At 47.4% G+C, this 18155-nt stretch overlaps 1 protein-coding gene across 3 annotated transcripts in view; it reads left to right on the top strand.

Annotated features, from left to right (window-relative positions):
* The window catches only part of CSMD2 (CUB and Sushi multiple domains 2), a 259895-nt gene that overhangs the window by 1272 nt on the left and 240468 nt on the right, over positions 1-18155 (top strand). The window lies entirely within an intron of this gene.

Genomic DNA, 18155 nt, shown 5'->3' with positions numbered 1-18155 from the left:
ATCTGGAATGGAGCACTGATGCTATGGTGTCGGGCAGATCCAGGGTAAGCATTAACTGCTCCTCCGGGGACCCTTGCAGTGGACCCAAAGAGTTTTGCTAACTGGAGGTGTCTGTTAGCAAGGAGTATAAAACCCCCCAAAAACCTGCAGATCCCACTTAAGGATGAGTATTTACTTTGGTGAGTATTTTTCCTTCAGCAGGAGCATTTACCCTTTGCACAAGAGAGGACCATTCCAGCAGCTTCTGTTGTGCTCTTCTGGTACAAGTAGATGGATGCAGAGATACCTCAATACATGATTCACTATATCAGGGGTTTACAGCTTCTCTACTTCTTATAAGCTGCCTGTAGCTTGTTTGTACTAGGTCTTGCAGGCTCCTTTCTGTATGCTTGCCCAGGATATAATCCGTTCTTCCCAGGCCCCTAGCTCCTCCATTCTCTCTGCATTTAGAGTGCTCTCTGTTCTGGATCCTTCACCTGCAGCTTGGTGCTCAGCGTTTTTCTGTGTGAGGAGGTGATCATCTACAAAAGCCTTTTAGACCTCAGATGTTTGTTTGCATCAGAGCTGCAGACACTGGTCGATAGCTTCCCTTTTAAAACAAATTCTGAAATCCTGTAATGATCTTTTTGTCAAAGCAAGAAACCAACTTTGAAATCAGTGCCTTGGTGCTCGGTACCCAGATAACAGTGAATGCACCCAGAGTGAATGCACCCACCTTTTACAGCCTCCTCGGTGCTTTTAGGGTTTAGTCCCAGCAGGTAACTTTAGTCTGGGCTTGGATTTCTAGTACCTTCGCTGAGCAGATGCTGAACCTCTGTGGAGCAAAGTTCCTGAGATGCTTCATTCTCACCTCGCTCGTTCTTGGGGTTGGTGTAGGCAGTAATAACCAAGAGTACCCATAGTGTGGCAGTAGAGCTATATATGTGAAAGTACCCGTTAGGAGCTCTTGTTGGCTTAGAAATAAAAAGGGAGAGAAGCCCCGCTCTCAGCACATCAGCTGTGCTGTGGCAGTCGTCCCAGTGCCCAGTAATGCCCTTCTAAAACATGCCTACAAGCATGTACGTTCTTCAGCTGCCTCTGTGTCTGAGGGCAAGACATGGAGCTGGTTTGTGCCAAAAGCCCACCGAGCTGTAGGGAGGTGGTGGTTTGTGAATGCTGAAGTTCATTGTGTATGGGGGGAGCAGGGGAGGGGAAGTGGTTTGTATCATTTCCCCTTTCAGATTTAAGGGTTCAAGGGCACAGTAGTGATTTGCAGAGGGCACTGAACTGGTCTGTGGCTGCGAGCCGGTGGTGATCATGCAGTGTGTGTGAGGACTCTGAAATGGTGTTTCCTGGTTGTCAGAACGGGTGGGATCAGGAATGGTTTTCCTTTCTGTTCTCTCCTTAGTAATTAGCTATGCATGGGCAGTAGAAGGTGCATTTAGGGTATGTATTGTCCAGGCTTGCATGACTGTACACATATGCAATGTTTTTGGAAGACTGACTGTAAAAGGGGTCTCGATACCGTTATTCACTCACTCTGCCTTGCTGGTCAGCATCTTGTTTTGCACTGTGTTACAGAAAGATGCACCGGCTTGAAATAGGGTGCAACCAATTTAAACCCACTGTAATTTTCTTTCTTGATGGAAAATAGTTTGGGGCAGCCTCTTCCTCTGAAGAGGGGAGGAGCAGGAAGGTGCTCATGGATTCTGATGTACGTATTTATGTTGTAAATCATCCTTTTATTTTGTACTCTTACCTTCACACGATGAAGAGTGATTCAGGGGCACTTTCTCTTCAAGGAGGGAGCTTCAGGGTGCAGTACTCAGTGATTTGAGTATATTTTTCTTTTCCAGGGGTAAGGGCATGAGACATGACCTCTCTGAAGAGGTGGGTAGGTGTATTTTTGTAGGAGGGAAGGAAGGGAATGGTCGCTAGCCTGATTACATTTGATTGTGGCATATGATGGAACAACAATACTTTATGGCAGTAGCTGAGTATATAGTTTTGATCCAAGTCCCACTATTGCTGAAGCAGTGAGGATATCGGAGCTAAATTGAATGAATGATTTCCATGTACTCATTCGTGTCTTGCTCTTGTCTTTTGTTACTGGGAAGGAGTCACTTATGGAAAAGGTTCAGAGGGTACAGCTCTTGGGATCAGGCCGGCTTCTTGCTCCCTGGATTGGGAACATAGCATCATGTTGATGTACCTTGTCCTTGGGCCTGGGAGAAGAGGATATGTCATCTGGACCACAAATTTTCTGTGCTTCACCCTGGTGTAACATAGGTGATCCTCAGGTGGATGGGAATAGGGCCCAATCCTTCTGTCTGCATGTGCCTGTAGGTATGAGGTTGGGCCACCACCGTGTTGGCTGGAGCATCGTTGTTTCTGAGGCCTCCTGCGGAGGGTGAGCGCCTGCTTTGAGGAGCAGGCACTTGCATGGCTTTCAAAGGAATCGAGGCACAGAGATTCAGCACAGTGATAGTAGCACCCACAGTTTGTGTGCTTACACACTGGTTCTGGAGGAGTGAAGTACAGTGTGGTTATGGAAATCGATGTACTTTGCTTGCAATAAACATGATGCAGTGCAGTAATCTGTAAAATAGATGTGCTTTTGCCATGATGTGCAGTGGCAGGCTGGTGTGATAGTGGTTAATGTGTAATTGGGAAAATCCCAGTGATTAAAGAAATCAAATTAACTCTGTTTCAGTCTCTTTGCTGCTGCCATGGACACAGCCAGCCGGAATGGAGACACCGTGCTGCAGGGAGCTTGGATGTAATACTTTGTCTCCCTTGCATGAAAGTGGAAAAGAAGGTTTTGGGATTGTTCCCCCCCCCCCCCCCCCTTATTTAATGTGACTTTGTAATGAACAGTGTAGTATTCATTCTTCCTTCCCAGTGTGAGGTGCATTCCCGGGCTCAGCCCCTTGCGGTAGTGGTTGCAGGGATTGTCCTTACGAGGTACAAGCATCCCCACTGTAGTCCTTAACTGCCCGGTTTGGGTGCACACCACTGTTGTCTGCTGGATGGAAAGGGAGCTGGGGGCTGTGTCAGAGTCCTGGCTCTGGTAACTTCCTAGAGGTCAAGATCATCGTGGAGTAGGGAGATCTGATGGTCTGTGCCCTCACTGGAAGAGGAGAAGGACCTTGCAACTGTGAGGCCTGGAGCAGCTCTGGTTGCCAGGGAGATGTGTGATAGGAGAGTAATTAAATAAGTCCTTGCCATTCTTGACTGTGAAAATCTGCTTGAAAATGAACTCATGACCTGGGTAGGGGGGATGAGTGTTCAGACAGTCGAAGGAAGGGGAACTTACAGTAAGGTGTACTCGGCAGCTGCCCGAGCAGTCATTCTTATGTGTCTAGTGTGATGTAGCTGTACAGCTGGAGGCAGCCCTTGTCTGTAGGAGTGTCCAGTCTTCACTATCAGTGATTGTTGGACATAACTCTTGAGGGTTGGAGGATTGTGAAGACGGGTGGATGCCATAGCACAGATGGGCTTCCTGCCTGCACTGCTGGCAGTCTGCTTCTGAAGCCAGGTTTGTCCAAGACCAGTGCCTGAGAAAGGCAACCAGTGTCACCAGGATACAGCTTTCTACTTGGACATGTATAGGACTGGCCTTGACAGGAATGCTGCTGTGCAGGACTCATAGGCTGGAGCTGCCCCAAGTTCGTGTGAAAGTCATGGACCTCAACCTTCACTGCCACGTGGGCTTCCACCTGAGGAATTCTTGGTGACATCTGCAACCGGAAGGAAACGAACAGCATCCTATACAGATGATCTTTAAGGTCCCTTCCACCCCTAACCATTCTGTATCCTGCTGGCAAGGCTTTCTTCTTGCCCTGCATGTAAAGGAGGCACTGCCGCTCCTGCCTTGGTATTAGCCCCCTAAGAGGAGGCAGTGGGCAGAAGCAGCTTCTGTAAGCACAGGGGAGGTGGGAGGCAGAGCCAGGCGCAGAAGGGCTCAGCCAAGGTCATGCAGCAGCTGGCTGCAGAGCTGGGGACGGGCTCAGTGGCCTCGCTGCTGCGGGTTGCTGCCTGCTGGGCAGCAGCCCAGAAGCGCCGTGCTGGTGCTTCCGACAGGCAGGTTTTGGAGATGCTTTCTCTGTGCAGATGAGCTCTGCCTTGTGTCTGCGCTGGTGGATGGGAAGGTGTTTTACAGTGGTTTCACTGAAAGAGACCAATTTCTCAATCCATTTATCAAGATGTCTGGAGTTCCCCTTTCCAGGCGGGTAAAACAACAGTGAATATCAAAGTGTCCTTACTCAGAAAACTTTAAAATGAAAGAGAAGATGGGTTCTTTTGGCCTCTGGCTTGCATTTAGTGCTCTGGAATGTTTAGTGTGTTGTGGCCTACAAAATGGCTTTGTTTGAATGTCATCACCTGCCTTAGTGCCACCTACATTTCTTTCATGGAGAAGAATTTAGCTGCTTCTGGGTTGTCAACAGGATGTCAACGTCCCCAAACCCGGGGCACAGCCTGGTAATCCTGGTGCCGCCAGCGCCCGGGGCCAGTTGCATTGGAAGGTGCAGGAAGTACTAAAATAGACAAGAAAGATGAGTTAATCACGGCTGGAGAATTAACCACAACTGGGGATTTTCTGGTTCAGTGCGCTCTTGTTATTTGCGCACTCTCTGTCTTGACTTGTAGAAGTCATTAAAGCCCAGTTCTTGCTGTTTTCCATGGCTTGTTGGCACTCACAGATCCCTGGGGAGGTGAGCCTTAGTCATTCCCTTTCGCTTCCCCATCTGTAAAATGGGGCTAAGGAGAACCTGCAGAATCCTACAACGATTCACAGATTTATTCTGCAGAGAGATCTGGGGATGTTTGTGAGGATCTTTCAGCAGATACAAATTGCTCTAGGTTGATTAGCTACACAAGTTTTATGCTCTTGGTTCTCTCCCTTGATTGCTTGGAGTGAATTCAACCATTTAATGTACAATTTGGGATTAATTGTGAATGACATTGAGGTGGGAGCTGTCTGTCTGCTACCAAACCTCAGGAAGTATTCATGGTAGAAAACTAAAAGTCAGAAATATAATCAAGCAGGCTAAGAATTTGCTGGAAGCAGCAGGGAATTGGATGCCGGTCTTCAGGAAGAGCGGGGTATTGGCAGGAAGGATTGTCTGGATCTTCAGCTTTTAACCTGCCACAGACTCTTTGGCTTTGAAGCAGTTGCTTAAATTGGGTGAGCTTCAGCTTCTTGTCTATAGAGTGGAAAATGATAGAATCACAGAGCCATAGACTGCTTTGGGTTGGAAGGGACCTTAAAGGTCGCCCAGTCCCAACCCTGCAGCTCCATTACTGTCAGCAGGGTTCTTCCCTCATTGCTGCAGGGCAAAGGAGGATCTGGTCATTTGTTAGAGGCTTGCTCTGACGGTGGTGAGCAGTTAAAGCCAAGTTGGAGGTACGGAAAATGGAGGCTCATTTTTTCTGTAACAAAAGGCACAATTCAATGTTCTTTTCCCATTTAATGCACCAGATAATGGTATCAAGAAAAATGTATTTCCTCCTAGAAAGGAAATCTTCAGAAGGATAATGAAGCTTGGTGCTTTTCCAAAGTCAATGCCATTTTTAAAGATGCTGCTTGCATCATGCAGCATATTGTTTATATCCCTCTATTGTTGTTTTGTCTCCATTAGGGAAAGGTTAGGCACTGATTGTGGACACTGTACATCTGTCAGCGACCATCCTGGGATGTTTTCATTAAAGTTAAGCACCACTTGGAGAAGAACTCACTCTGTTCGTATTAAAATAATGTCCACCTGCTGAAGTAATGAGCACTGGAAGGGTAGGGAGCTTGTCCCTAAAGAAAGACCTGGGGCTTTATTTCTAGCGTTGGGTTTAACTCTCAACCTCCAAAGGCAGCAGCCCGGAAATGATCAAAGGGTGTTGTGCAAATCATGTAGCTCTTCAAAGGATGGTAAAGCAGCTGTATTGGGTTTGAAGTGCTCTAGAAAATGCTTTATGGGAGGGTCTGTCATTTGTTCCTACTAGGTGCTGTGACAGTCTTAAATTAGCGAACAAATTATGACCTTCTTTGCCCAGGAATCTGACACTGAGGGCTGGTATGGGGAGTTTCCCCCTTTTTATCATGAGTGCAGTTAGCAAACGAGACGAGAAATGCCCAATTTGAACCTACAGGTCAGTTCCCTTCACCCCTTGTTAAGTCTTTGCCTGAGAGCTGTGTAGATTGAAAAAGAAAGCTATTGATCTGCTTTTAGGTTTGAAAACTAAGATTAAGTAGAATATGTCTAAGAGTGAAAATGAGGTTTTAAATGGAGGAGGTGAAAGAAAACATAGTACAACATAATGTTAGTGGTAATGGAAATAAGTTCTTATTTTCCATAGTTATACATAGGCGGAGTCCACAGGGTGCTGGAGTTGTATGGAAATGACTTGGACTTTGCATACGAGTAGGTTGAGCCCCTGGAGCTGGGGGGGGATGTTCGTGTCCAAGTCGTGGCAGGCTGGTCCCTAGTGAGTTCTGCCTTGGGTCAGTGAGCCTGGTGGTGCCGAGTCCGAGCATCCGGCAGTTGCCAAGCTTGTGTTTGGACAAAGGGGCAGGTATCCTTAGAGCAGAGCTGTGTTTCGGCTGTGGTACATGTGCAATTCATGTGTAAAGGGACTGAAAATTTCTATGCGATTGAAATGTTTCCCTTTTTCTATGGAGAATCTATTCAAAACCTTTTGTAGCTATTTATTGTCCCATTGGGTGAACTGAATTAACTTTCCTGTGTACTGTCAACTTGTGACTTCCATTGATTGCTCAAGGTGACAAGTAGGCATTAGGTAATAAATATCAAGTGCAGCAGTACTTGAAGGAAGTGAATGGGAAAGTGCTGCTAACGGAATCAAGTAAAACTTGGATTTATTTCCATACAAAAATTCCCTGGAGAAATTGCCTTCTGTTTGCCTCTTTTTGTAATTCAGATATGATAATACAAGTGCAAGCTGTTGTAAGGCAAATGCCTGGCAGAGCGTTTTGGTGGAAGATCTCAAAGCACTTGTAAAATGTATAGAACCTTTCTCTGTGGAGACTGCAGGGAAATGAGAACTGTGGCAGAAGTGAAGAGCTTTTAATAAGTGCAGGCTCTGCTTACTCAGGATTCTTCTATTTCTTTAATATCTGAAGGTCTGAGATCGGGACATCAGTGACAGCTGCTTTGCTGCTTATGGCATTAGCTGAATATTAGACGTCAGTTTTTCAGTGTCATCATCTATAGAATTTCTCTATCTTTGTACTGAGCCCTACATGCTAAAAAGGCACTGCGGCTTCACTGCAACTCCCATAGTACATATATAGTAGACTTGTGTCGCTTCTCTACTTCCCATGTAGTTATAAATGCATGAAAACATACCCACATTAATCTATTGATGCTTCAGTTCCTAGCTTATAACTTAAGTATGGTGGGGAGGAGAGCAAATACTTGCGGCTCCCTCTGAGCTTAGGGCAGGTGTATTTCTATACCCAATGCATTATTCTCTTTAAACTGGTGGCTCTCTAGCAGTGTAATGATGAAATTGTTAATATTGTGAGAGTTTCAAGGACCAAGGTCTGCTAAATTATTATGAGATGAGATTTGTAGCTGGGTCAAAGATCTCTCCTGGGGCAAGCTCCATCCTCACTGGCCTTGAGGGAACATTGAGCTTTATAGATGGGGATACAGCTTCATAAGGAATGGCAAATGAAATTGCAGCTGCTTTTAAGTCTTTTCATGGTAGCATGGATTTGGTAGCAGGTGGAATAGAGACTAATGATGAAAAGCTATCAGGAGGATGTCTTTAAATGAGGCCTTCAGTGTGGTTTGTGAGATGGATTTCACCTTGAACCTTGGTTCACCTTTCTTCCATTCCTTGAAATAAAGGAGTCCTAACACCTGAGATGAAAATGAGTTTGTTTGAGCACAACAGATAAGCCATTTAAATGCAAATATTCTCCATCTGGAAAATAATTGGGATACAAGTTGAGAAATTTGGTTTGGAGGTAATAATTAGCACCTTGTAAGTGAGAGGGGGTGAAGATGCTGCTTGTGAGTGGAGTCCGTTTGCAGGGGGTTGTACACAAGTTTCCCATCAACTGAACTTCCCTTCTCCGGGTCCTCATTTCTGCTGTGTTGAGGTAACTGCTGGGCGAAGCACCAGGCTTGTGGGACATGGATAAAATCTGAGATTCACAAAACTCCCATGTTGGGAATTGCAGGCACAGCAGAAGACCCTGCCTGCCCTGTGCCGTGCGCACAGATGGTGGGAACGGAGTTGAGGAAAAACTAAATCTGCGTTCATTTTACAGATGCACAGGGAAAATAAGAGTAATCTTTCAAGAAGCCTTTGAATCATGCTAAGCATTTTCAGTGAGTCTTGAACTCCCAGGGCAAGATTTGCAGGGATGTTTGCATGCCTGAGTAAGCGTATAGCTGCCCAGTGGGCTTTTATAAGAGGATATGTTAGCAGTGGAACTCAGGTGCGTTTGTAAAGGCTCCAGGGCATTGGTCTGCAATTCTTTGGTTATAAAAAGGTGTTTGTGAACCTGGTCCACTTTAATTCCTGTTGAAAAGGGACTTTTGTGGTCCCTGCGTGAACTCATTCTGGTTTTGAGAAGTCTTGCACAGAGGAGTTACCCAATCTCACCGATACCTTGCCATGAGGCCAGGGTCACACCGGGGCCTCCCAGGCTCCATCTCGGAGCCTTAACCATGTGCTAAACCGCCTTGTTTTAAGCTTAGTGTCAAGTGTGCAAGCTTGCATGGTGCTGCAAAGCCGTTCTCTTGTTACTGGAGCATGGGGCGGCACTTCTGTGGCTCACTTTGAAACATGAAGCATAAGCACTTGAAAGGAGACTGATGGTGGGATTAGATGAAAGGATATTGGGGTAATTGGAAAGCCATGAAGGGAAGTGCCAGGCAGAGGCAGTGAGGCTGTTCCTCATGCTGGAGACAGCTTGGGAAGGCCATGCATTAATTGGTTAATGCTTGTGAGTTGCTTTGAAGCTGGAAATAGCTGTATAAGTGCTTGGTATTATTATTATGCTGACAATGGCTGTGTCGAGGAGCTGTGGTGCTCGGGGAGCAGTCAAAATTGATTAAGAGACAATTCTGAAAGGGAAAGTTTTGAAGGGAGAAAATTACATCCCTTGAGAAGAGGCCGTTCTGGCTGAGCATTGGGATAACCGTTACTCCTCTGAGCTGAGCGAATGATTTCAAGTAATGGATGGTCTGTGCAAGGTTCTGGTTTAATCGGGAATGAATGCGGCTGTGAACTTCTGCAGGTAATTATTGTTCTTTAGGCTGTGGAGTGGCTGCTGCGAGGGGTGGGACTGTGCAACCACCAGCACAGCAGTGTTCAGGCTTGTCTGGGGTGTGGAGGTCACATCATGGTTAGTTTGATGCCTCATCTGTGGGCGATGGCAGGTTTTTGGTTACTGCTGTTTAAAAGCATCCCACAGTTGTGGTGCTGGAGGTGGCCAATACTGTGTCATCTAGATCAAATACGTGATTCCAGGGAGAGCTTCTCCTGTCCTGTGCCGATTGCTGGAGAGAAGAGGCCACATCCTGTGTCCTGAAGGCATGTGGGAGCTCCTGCAGCCTCTGACTTTGCTTAAATCACTGCTGTTATGAAGAAGCCTGAGCCAAAATTCAGGTCCAAACTGTGCAAGGCTCCTGTCTAAGAACAGCCACTCCTGCTTGCTTGTGGGGCTGTCACTTCTCTTTCCCCTTGTCTCCTGCTGCTCTTGGCTTCCCTCAGTGCCTGGTATTGAGCTAAAACCCCAAACAATTGGTGTCGCTGCATGCCAAAAGCATGACTGTTGCGAAGGGAAGGAAGGAATTGAATGGTGACTCTTAGTGAAGCCAGAGAGTAGCAAGCTAGTTTGTCTGCAGTATTGCCAAACTCTATTACCTAGTTGTTCAGCATTCAAAGAAATGTCTGTGTACATAAAGCCAAGGGCTTTTCCCCTCCCCTTTCTGTTTCTGCCAAGGCTGCCCTGCATTAAGCCGCGGTTGAGCTGTTGCATGTGTGCCTGTGCCTAGCAACTGTCCCTAGCAACGTCAGCGAGTGGGACCGAGCCGCTGGCTGTCAGGAGCTGGTCAGAATGGTAATTTGTGATGAGAGATGCTACAGCCTCTTTTCAGGAGGCTTCCAAAGCCTTGTTCTTCATTTCTTGACCTTCAGGCTTTCGTGAATACCTCCAGGCAGCTTTCTGCTGCTGCCTTGCAGAAATGAGGCAAGCTGGGGCTGCCTGGTAGCTAAACCTTTGCGTGGTGTGTTTGGAAAGATTTTTCAGTGGTCTTTCAGGCAAGGCACGATGATACCACCACTTGGGGTGGGGTAGACTACATACACGTGAACACGTCCTGTGACACAGCCAGTGCCCCATCACGTCAAGTGCATCTGAAGCTGCTGTGTGTAATGCTCTTCTGCATTAACAGAGGGCAAGACTTCAAAATGGGTAACATCTGCCATGGAAATGGATGCTGCTTCTGGGGCAGCAACCCGAGAGTGAGCTTCATGCCGAACCGAGACACGAGCTGGAGCTCGCAGCACTGGGCGTTGGGCTCTGTAGCAGATGTGTGAATCCTGAACACATCTGGACATACATATACACACACACGCATATACCTATGTATACACACTGCACAGATGAAAGCCTCTCCCTTGCTGGCGGCTCTGAGTGCATTGTTAGTGGAGGACTCCTGCCTGCTCTCCACAAAGTGGTGTGTTCCCTCTTGTCACCCCTGAAGCAAGTCACCAGGCTCTCTGTGCCCCTGCGAGATGGGGTGGGCGGGTCATGCAGAAGAATGCTGATGGCAGCGGCAGAGGAGTGAGGATCTTGGTGACCCTGCTTGTCTCCGGGATGGATTTGCAGTCAGCGGGCGCGTTCGTGCTGTGTAGAGCAGCAAGGTGTGAGAGTGCTCCCTCCGGCCCTCGGTGGCACCGTGCTCCGGAGAGGGCGGCTGGAATGGCATCAGGGGACAGCTGTGCCAGCACCGCGGGGTGCCAGGATGGGGCTCTGGGTACCCCAGCCAGGCTTGGACTCGCCCTGTGGCAGGCTCAGCAGCTCAGTGGTAGCTCTGGGTATGTGTCTTGGCACTGTCTGATGGCTGAGCCCGTGGCACTTTGGTTGCAGGAGCTTAGCAGGAGTTACGGAGGAGGCTCTTCAGTCTGGCTCCACGTATGCCCCAGACCCCCCTGGATTCCCTGTGAATGGCTGTGTGAAGACTTGCAAGTGGAGCTCAGCAACGGCACAGCCCCTTTTCCAGGTGCTTCTCTTTCAGATCTGAGGAAGTGAAAACCAGGCTGCTTCCCGAAGGACTTGGGGGGTATCACCGCCCTCTTGCAGAGGAGGCACAGCCTGGAGGTGCGAGGAATGCCTGGTTGTGCTTGTGTGTGGTGCTGACTGCAGATGCTTCATTCAAGTGGCCATACAGCCCAGCCTTTGGGCTTGCGAGACGTTCGTTGTATGGGATAGAGTGAGAAGAGGCACAGATCTTCAGCTTACTTGAGGGATCTTACTCTTGAGTCCTCTGCTGTGGTTTGAAGCAAGTACAAAGAGATGCCAACATGGCAAGTCTTCATACTGATAAAGCTCAGCTCGGCTTAAAGCGGGGTGAGCTGGGCGGTGTTTGGCCTTGCTGGCAGGATTCCTGTGCTTTGTTCCCTGTTAAAAGGGTCAGGGGTTTCCTTCTCTCTGTGTATGTTCCTTGCATCAACAAACTCTGCTCGCCTGGCTCTCTGTAGGTCGATAGAGTGTGGGGACAATCTCGGCTTTCATGGTACAGCCAGAGCAGGCAGAGCCCATTTGACTCCTCTGCTCGATGGGCATGGCTCAGGAGCCTTCCAGGTGAGGGGATCAGTGTGGCCATTGTCACCGGGGGCTTCACGGAGGATGGGGAAAACCGAGATGTGAAAAGGTAGTGAGGTGTTTGTGCTGGGGAGCAGCCTGTAATGTGGTCATTGACACTGCCCCTCGGGACGGGCCAAGCAGCGTTTCCTTTATGTGTGCTTGAAATGGTCTCTCACGTTTCATGTGTTGCTGTCCACTGGATGTGGACCTGGTGGTGTGGGGCCCGTGTCTTTCCAAGTACCTAAACGGGGTTAGGGCACACAAGGCAGTATTTTTTTTACATCACTGCTGTAAACAGGAAAATGTGTATTCATTCGCATGTCTTGATGAGCACAGATTGTATTAATATTTACTCTGGTACAGCTTATAGTAAAAAGAACGTGTTACTGGGGGGGGTTCTAGGTACTTACTGGAAGAACTCCAGAGTAATTTTTTAGTATTTTCTATTCTTAGTCCTTGTTCCCTCCTGCCTCTCTTTGTGACAGGAAAACTGGAAGGAATCCATCTCCCTTCCCCTCACTATGTGTAAGTCTTTACTCCTAAATACCTGTCCTGTTTTCTAGCTTGCTTTGATTCTGTTTGGATTGTAAGCTTTACAGATGGTAAAGTGGTATATAAATCTACAGGAGTGATTGAGAACGATACAGGATGCACCTGGGGAAAGCCAGCAGGACACCATGCTGCCTGTTTGATAACCCAACAGGATGCGTGTCCTGGTACTCGACTGCAGAACAGCTCGAGTTCTTACAGCTCCACAACAGGTAGTGTGGCTTTGATCTTTAAGAAGATTAACAAGATTGACAGCAGTCTTTTAATTAAAAAGAATAATAAATCTGATGGAGGTCTTGAAGACTCGAGTCCCTTCTGTTTCGAGGCTGTTCTGGGCTAGGACTGAGGCAGGCTGGCAGGAGACAGCCCGTGTCAGGTCAGCATGCCATGCTGTTAAGAGCAGAGGACTTCAGCCTCGAGGGAGGATGTGGCAGCTTGTTGTGACCAGTGTGCTCACTTAGGCAATTTCTAGCTTAGCCAAATGAGGCATTACTCTCCAGCTGAAGTCTCTGGCCTCTCAGCATGTCAGGGGACTGCAGTGCAGCTGTAAGACAGGACATATGTGCAGTGTCATGTTCTTGTGATTTCAAGTTTTGTCCTGCAATGGCTTTTGATGTTACCTGAAATGGGATGTTTCCTTTTTTCTGTACAGCGTGTCAGAACGCCTGTGACCTTTCAAGGCTCAAGCATGAAATGCAATCCCAAAGTATCGTAAAGAAGAGCTTCCTTCTTCAAAGGAGGGGGGTTAGCTTGGTGTAGAGGAGGCATTGGGCTGGTGGGGGTGGCAGTTGGCATCCCAGCCATGTGGATAGGGGATTCAACTGGGGATTGGCTTTACCTGCAGCACTGGCCAGTTCTTGACTTCATGCTTCGGGGCAGAGACAGAAGAGCTGAGGAGAGCCCCCAGCCTCACCGGGGGTTCAGAAACATCATCAAACAAGGAAGCCTTGAACAGGTTGGGTTCATTTGTTCTAGGCTGGTGCTTCCCACCGTTGTTGCATGTGTTCACCCCAACGTTTCCAGTGTTTGGTGCCTTTATTTCTCTATAGGTGCTTATTGCACGTCCAGAGAATTGAAAAGAACAGACATGAGGCTGTTTGCCTTTCTTGCCTTGCACAGGTGCCCAGAGGCTTTGTGAGCTGTGGGTTGAAAATCACCTGGCTCAGGAGGAGATGCATGCATGGAGTGAGCTGACTGTTCTTTGAGTCCAATGTAGGTAGGAGAAAGTGCCATGGTCTGAAGTAATAACAGGGTGAGTCTGGGCTGGACATTAAGGGAATGGAGAGCTGCGATGCCTCTGCTCAGATTTTCCCTCATCTGAGATCTGGAAGTGTCATTTTGAAGCTATGTTGGAAAAGCTGCATGGTCACAGAGCAGTGTGGCAAGGCACGAGGATGGGGCAGTGACACTAGGAAGTTCTGGATGGTACTGTAAATAGGAAGGATTGAGCAATTGCTGCTGTATTGAGAACCTATTGCAGGGTTTGTCCCTGGGATTTTAGGCCAGATGGAATGTTTGTGTGTCATCTGCAGGATATGGATTTCAGTTTTCTTGGGGAAAGACTTTTATGCTCATCTATTTCATTGAATGGGCTGGAACAACACAAAATAGAAACATTTGTGCCTAAGTAACAATAACGAAAGAAAATGACAATACCAAAAGCTACTGCATTAAGGAGAAGGCAGCCATGTATCACCAACAGATGATACTGGTGAGAGCTGTACGTGATCTGATATGTTCCTTTTGAATTGTGCAGTGACCATACATCAATGCTTGCTAAATTAGATTTCTGCTAAGAAACAAAGTGCATCAACTGATGCTTTAGGAGGCACTTCAGAAGTAAGTCCCTTTTTCCTCTCTCTGAAGTATTGCTCCCTCTAGATATTCATATGGTGTAAATCACTGTAGTTAAAATCCTTCCTTGATTTGCACCGCTGTGGGTCTGGCCTGGTAAGTTTAAGGAATTGGAAGGAGATGGGAGATAATGTTTTGTACCTATTTTCTTTGCACTTGTAATGCCAGGCAAAGCCTTTGTTATTTAGCTTCTGACAGCCTGGTGAAGATTTGTAGTGACAGAATTTGAATGTAGGAGTTCATCTGAATCTGTGGAGCTGCTGGAATTCAATGTGAAGGGATGCAACCCAGTTCCAGCCAGGGGCTTGATGCAGCCCAGGGACAGCCAAGGGAGCTTGATGGGTTCAGCAGCCAAGGGAACTTGCTCCTGTCTGTAAGTGCTCATTACTTGGTGGAAGTAACAAAACCTGGTTGCTGTGAATGTGCTTGAACGATTGAGCCTCCTCTTGTGTGAATGTAACCTGCTTTGCTCAACGTGCAGTGACCATCACCACTGCCAGGCTTGAGGCTGCAAAGATGTGAGAAGCAGTTAGTGTTCCCCACACTGCAGCCGTAGTGGGATGAATGGGGTCTGCTCCCCGGCTCAGTGTTGGACATGGGCTGCTCCAAAGCTGCAGTGACGGTCACAAGCACACTCCCGTGCTTGTGTGTCGAAACAATTTCAGACATACAGCATGAATAAACCTCCCACCAGCTCCTGTCTCCAGCCACGTAGCTTGTACTGTGCGAAGGAGTCCTGGTGTTACAGCACAAGGACATTCTTCCTGCCCTCCTCGTGGCAAGAGGCTGATCCTTACCCAGGGTGATGCTTGAGGGCTTGCCGCATCCCTGCTTAAGCAAGCGGCAGCCAGAGCTCTGTTCAGCTGGTATTTGTTTTCTTGCTTAAGTGTCTGGTCGTGTTAAGCTCGAGGCATGTGGAGTAGTTGTGTATTACAAAATGCCACAGGCAGCCCTTACTTCTGTTAGAAACGCGGTTCTTCTGTGAGCATATTGCAAAGTAAATACTTCATCCCGTTCCTTGTGTGCAGGAGCCAGCAGTGAAGGTGATCAGTCTGTGTGCATTGCTCCAGCAGATATCCCACTAAACAAGTCTTGAGGGGAGACTGGTGAAGCTGACTTCTAAGCTCTGTCATTGAGGAAATGGTTGTTCCCTGGATGAAGATGTCTTTCTGCAAAGCCCCACAACCACAGGTGTGGGTTTCCTTAGGTTCTCTCTTTTCCCTCTTCCTTAGACTGATCCCTTTGGAGAACAGCTCTGTCCACTGAGCAGTGCCAAGTATGATAATGCCTTCGTCCTTGTCTGGAAACTTGAAGTGCTACTGCAATAAAATTACACTGATGCATTCATTAAAAAGATATACTCTCATAATAAAGCACTTTCCAGAATTGAAAATAGCAGGTTGCATTGGCAGAGGACACGTTAGAATTCGCTCCAGTCTCAGGCTGGTCATCTCCATCACAAACCAGGACACGTGCCCACAAACACATATCCGCTGATGAGTTTCACATTGGCATTACACCTGCAGAAAGTACAAGTCCATGAATAATAGCATTAGAAGCTGGAATAACCACATAAATATTTACACTGCCTTATTCAGCCTTCTGGGGAATGACATCTGATCCCTCAGCTTTGTGTATTTACCTTTCTCGTTCACTGTTGTTGCTTCTGAATAAAGAGTGGCAGTCTGAGAGGGGAAGTGCAACTGTTCCTCTGCTGCCAGGGCTGGTGGTTAAGCTGCAGAGGTGGGCAGGAAGGTGGTCCCTGGGTGCAGCTTGTCCTGCCATCGCTGCCATTCCTCGTGGTCACCTGGCATGGCCCCAGTAGGGCTGGGATGAAGGGCAGGCAGGGCAGGCTCTCAATCCATGCGGGGTGCACTGCATTCCCATTGCTTGAGTAAGGTGTGAGGAGGTGCCTCCTGTCTGACTGGGTGGGAGAGAACACACCGGGGGTTTTGGATGAGTGTTGTCCTTAAGTGTGAACTCACCTGGAATTTCATAGCACAGGCACTGGCGTTGCCCATTCGTAGCTTCCTTCTTATGCTCCTGGGGCAAAGGGATAAAGACAATTATTTTTGCAGGTCTTCAGAGGAGAAACGGGGTGTTTCATGTCATCTGCTTTACGTTTTAGGTGAGGTTTTGTCAGTCAAGCCTGAGCCGAAGTGACTCGAACCTGACAGCTAATTACAGGATGCATAGATTCTCTTGGGCGCTCTGGATCTCTCTCCGGTGCCTGCTGACTTCCCAGCAGTGTCCAGTATAAGCGCAGCCCCTGCTCATGGACAATGCTTTGCTTTCCCATTTGCCAGCTTCTGAGAAATTTGATTTTTGTTTGCAGTGAGCAATTTTCTTTTAGCTGTGTCCAGTGCGCACCTTCATCACAGTCATCAACACGCAGATGTTTCAGGAGATGGATTTGCTGTGTTGTGAAGCAGTGTCCTGTGTTCTACTGGGTATTAGTTTTTCTCCAGCTAGGTGTGAATGATGTACATCTTGCTGGCCTTTCTTGTTCTCTGTTTTGCTCACTAATTTTGCAAGGATGAGGTGGATTTCTATTGATCTTACAGCTTTCTGCCATCTTCACGACCTTGGAAGTGTTTGGAACATTGATGTTTCTGACCTTGAATTTATTTTCTGAACTTCATGCAGCATCAGTAGCTTTTATACCATCAGGAAATGGAGAGATACAGCCTCTTTAATTTCCCAATTTTCTTAAATTGTTCTGATGACATTTACTTATGATTAAAAAATGTGCAGTGGAGACAGATTCAATATCCCCACATTGCCTATTGAGTGCCTGTCTGGTTGAAGAAAAGAGGATTTGATTGAATTTTAGAGAACTGAAGCTTATGGGTCTTCGCCAGTCTCCAAGTTATTAAGCCAAACTAGGCCTAATTTTACCTCTCTGATAACAGTAATATTCCCAGTCCTGTGCAGCTTTCTGGCACGGAGCTAATACATCCTCTTGGTGAACCCCACAAATAAATGGAGCTGAAGAGGAGGGAGGTAGATCTCTCTCATGTATGTATTATGAGCTGACAGTGTACTGAGTGGGGCACATGGCAGGTGCTATAGCAATGCAGAGTGTGTTAGTCTGCCCTTGTTAAGACGTCCGTGCCCAGCTCAGTTTTAATCCCTGGTGGATTATAGGCCTGGCCTAGCTCTCATTGATATGGTAAACACGATACAGAGAGATTCCCTGGGTAGGAAATCTGATTGGCCGTTTTAGATTCATAAAGCTGTGATCTTTGATTTGCAGAGAGAAGTTCCACTAAGCATTTTTGCCTCGAAGTAGGTCAATGTGATTATGATTGGCTGTAATGAGCACTGTGCTGCTGTTCTCTACCTGGAGCTGGTGGGTACTGAGCAGCGCAAATGCCATCGCTGCCTTTGTGCAAAAGCAGTGAGAAATCAAAGTAGTAACTTCTAATTCATTTCAACTTGAAAGCCTCGGTTATCTACGTAAGCAGGGGTAAACAGTCCAGCACCAGTATTAACGGCAGAGCACACGCAGGCAGTGGTGATCAGCTCTGATGCTGGCCACAGGGTAAAGGGGCAATTCTGCTTTTGGCCTCACAGCAGTTTGCAAACTGTCTGGAATTTAGCTTTGGTGTGGAGGATTTATTCCACTAAAACCAGTGAGGTTTTTACACCGGTATGTTTAGAGTGGGTTTTTTGTGCCTCTGAAGACATCCAGGTAAAGCAGCAGTGAAGGGAGAGGAGAACACTAAGGAGAAGTTGTCATTTAGGCTGTTCCCAAACCCATATTTATGTACCTGCTTCCCCAGAGAGAAAAAAAATCTCATAAACCCAGAAACTGTACATCATGGCAGTTGATCTTTATCTTTGGGATGGAGTGTTCACAGGTACCGCTTGGGGGAAGGAAAAGAGATTGGAGGGAGGTGTTAAGTGTTTAGCTGGTGGGTACAGGACC

This window comes from Pezoporus wallicus, unplaced genomic scaffold (genome assembly GCF_028554395.1).
Source record: "Pezoporus wallicus isolate ANWC-B61680 ecotype Strahan unplaced genomic scaffold, APGP_CSIRO_Pwel_v1 contig_8232, whole genome shotgun sequence".
Classification (NCBI taxonomy): Eukaryota; Metazoa; Chordata; class Aves; order Psittaciformes; family Psittacidae; genus Pezoporus; species Pezoporus wallicus.
This window is presented reverse-complemented; position numbering and strand designations above follow the sequence as displayed.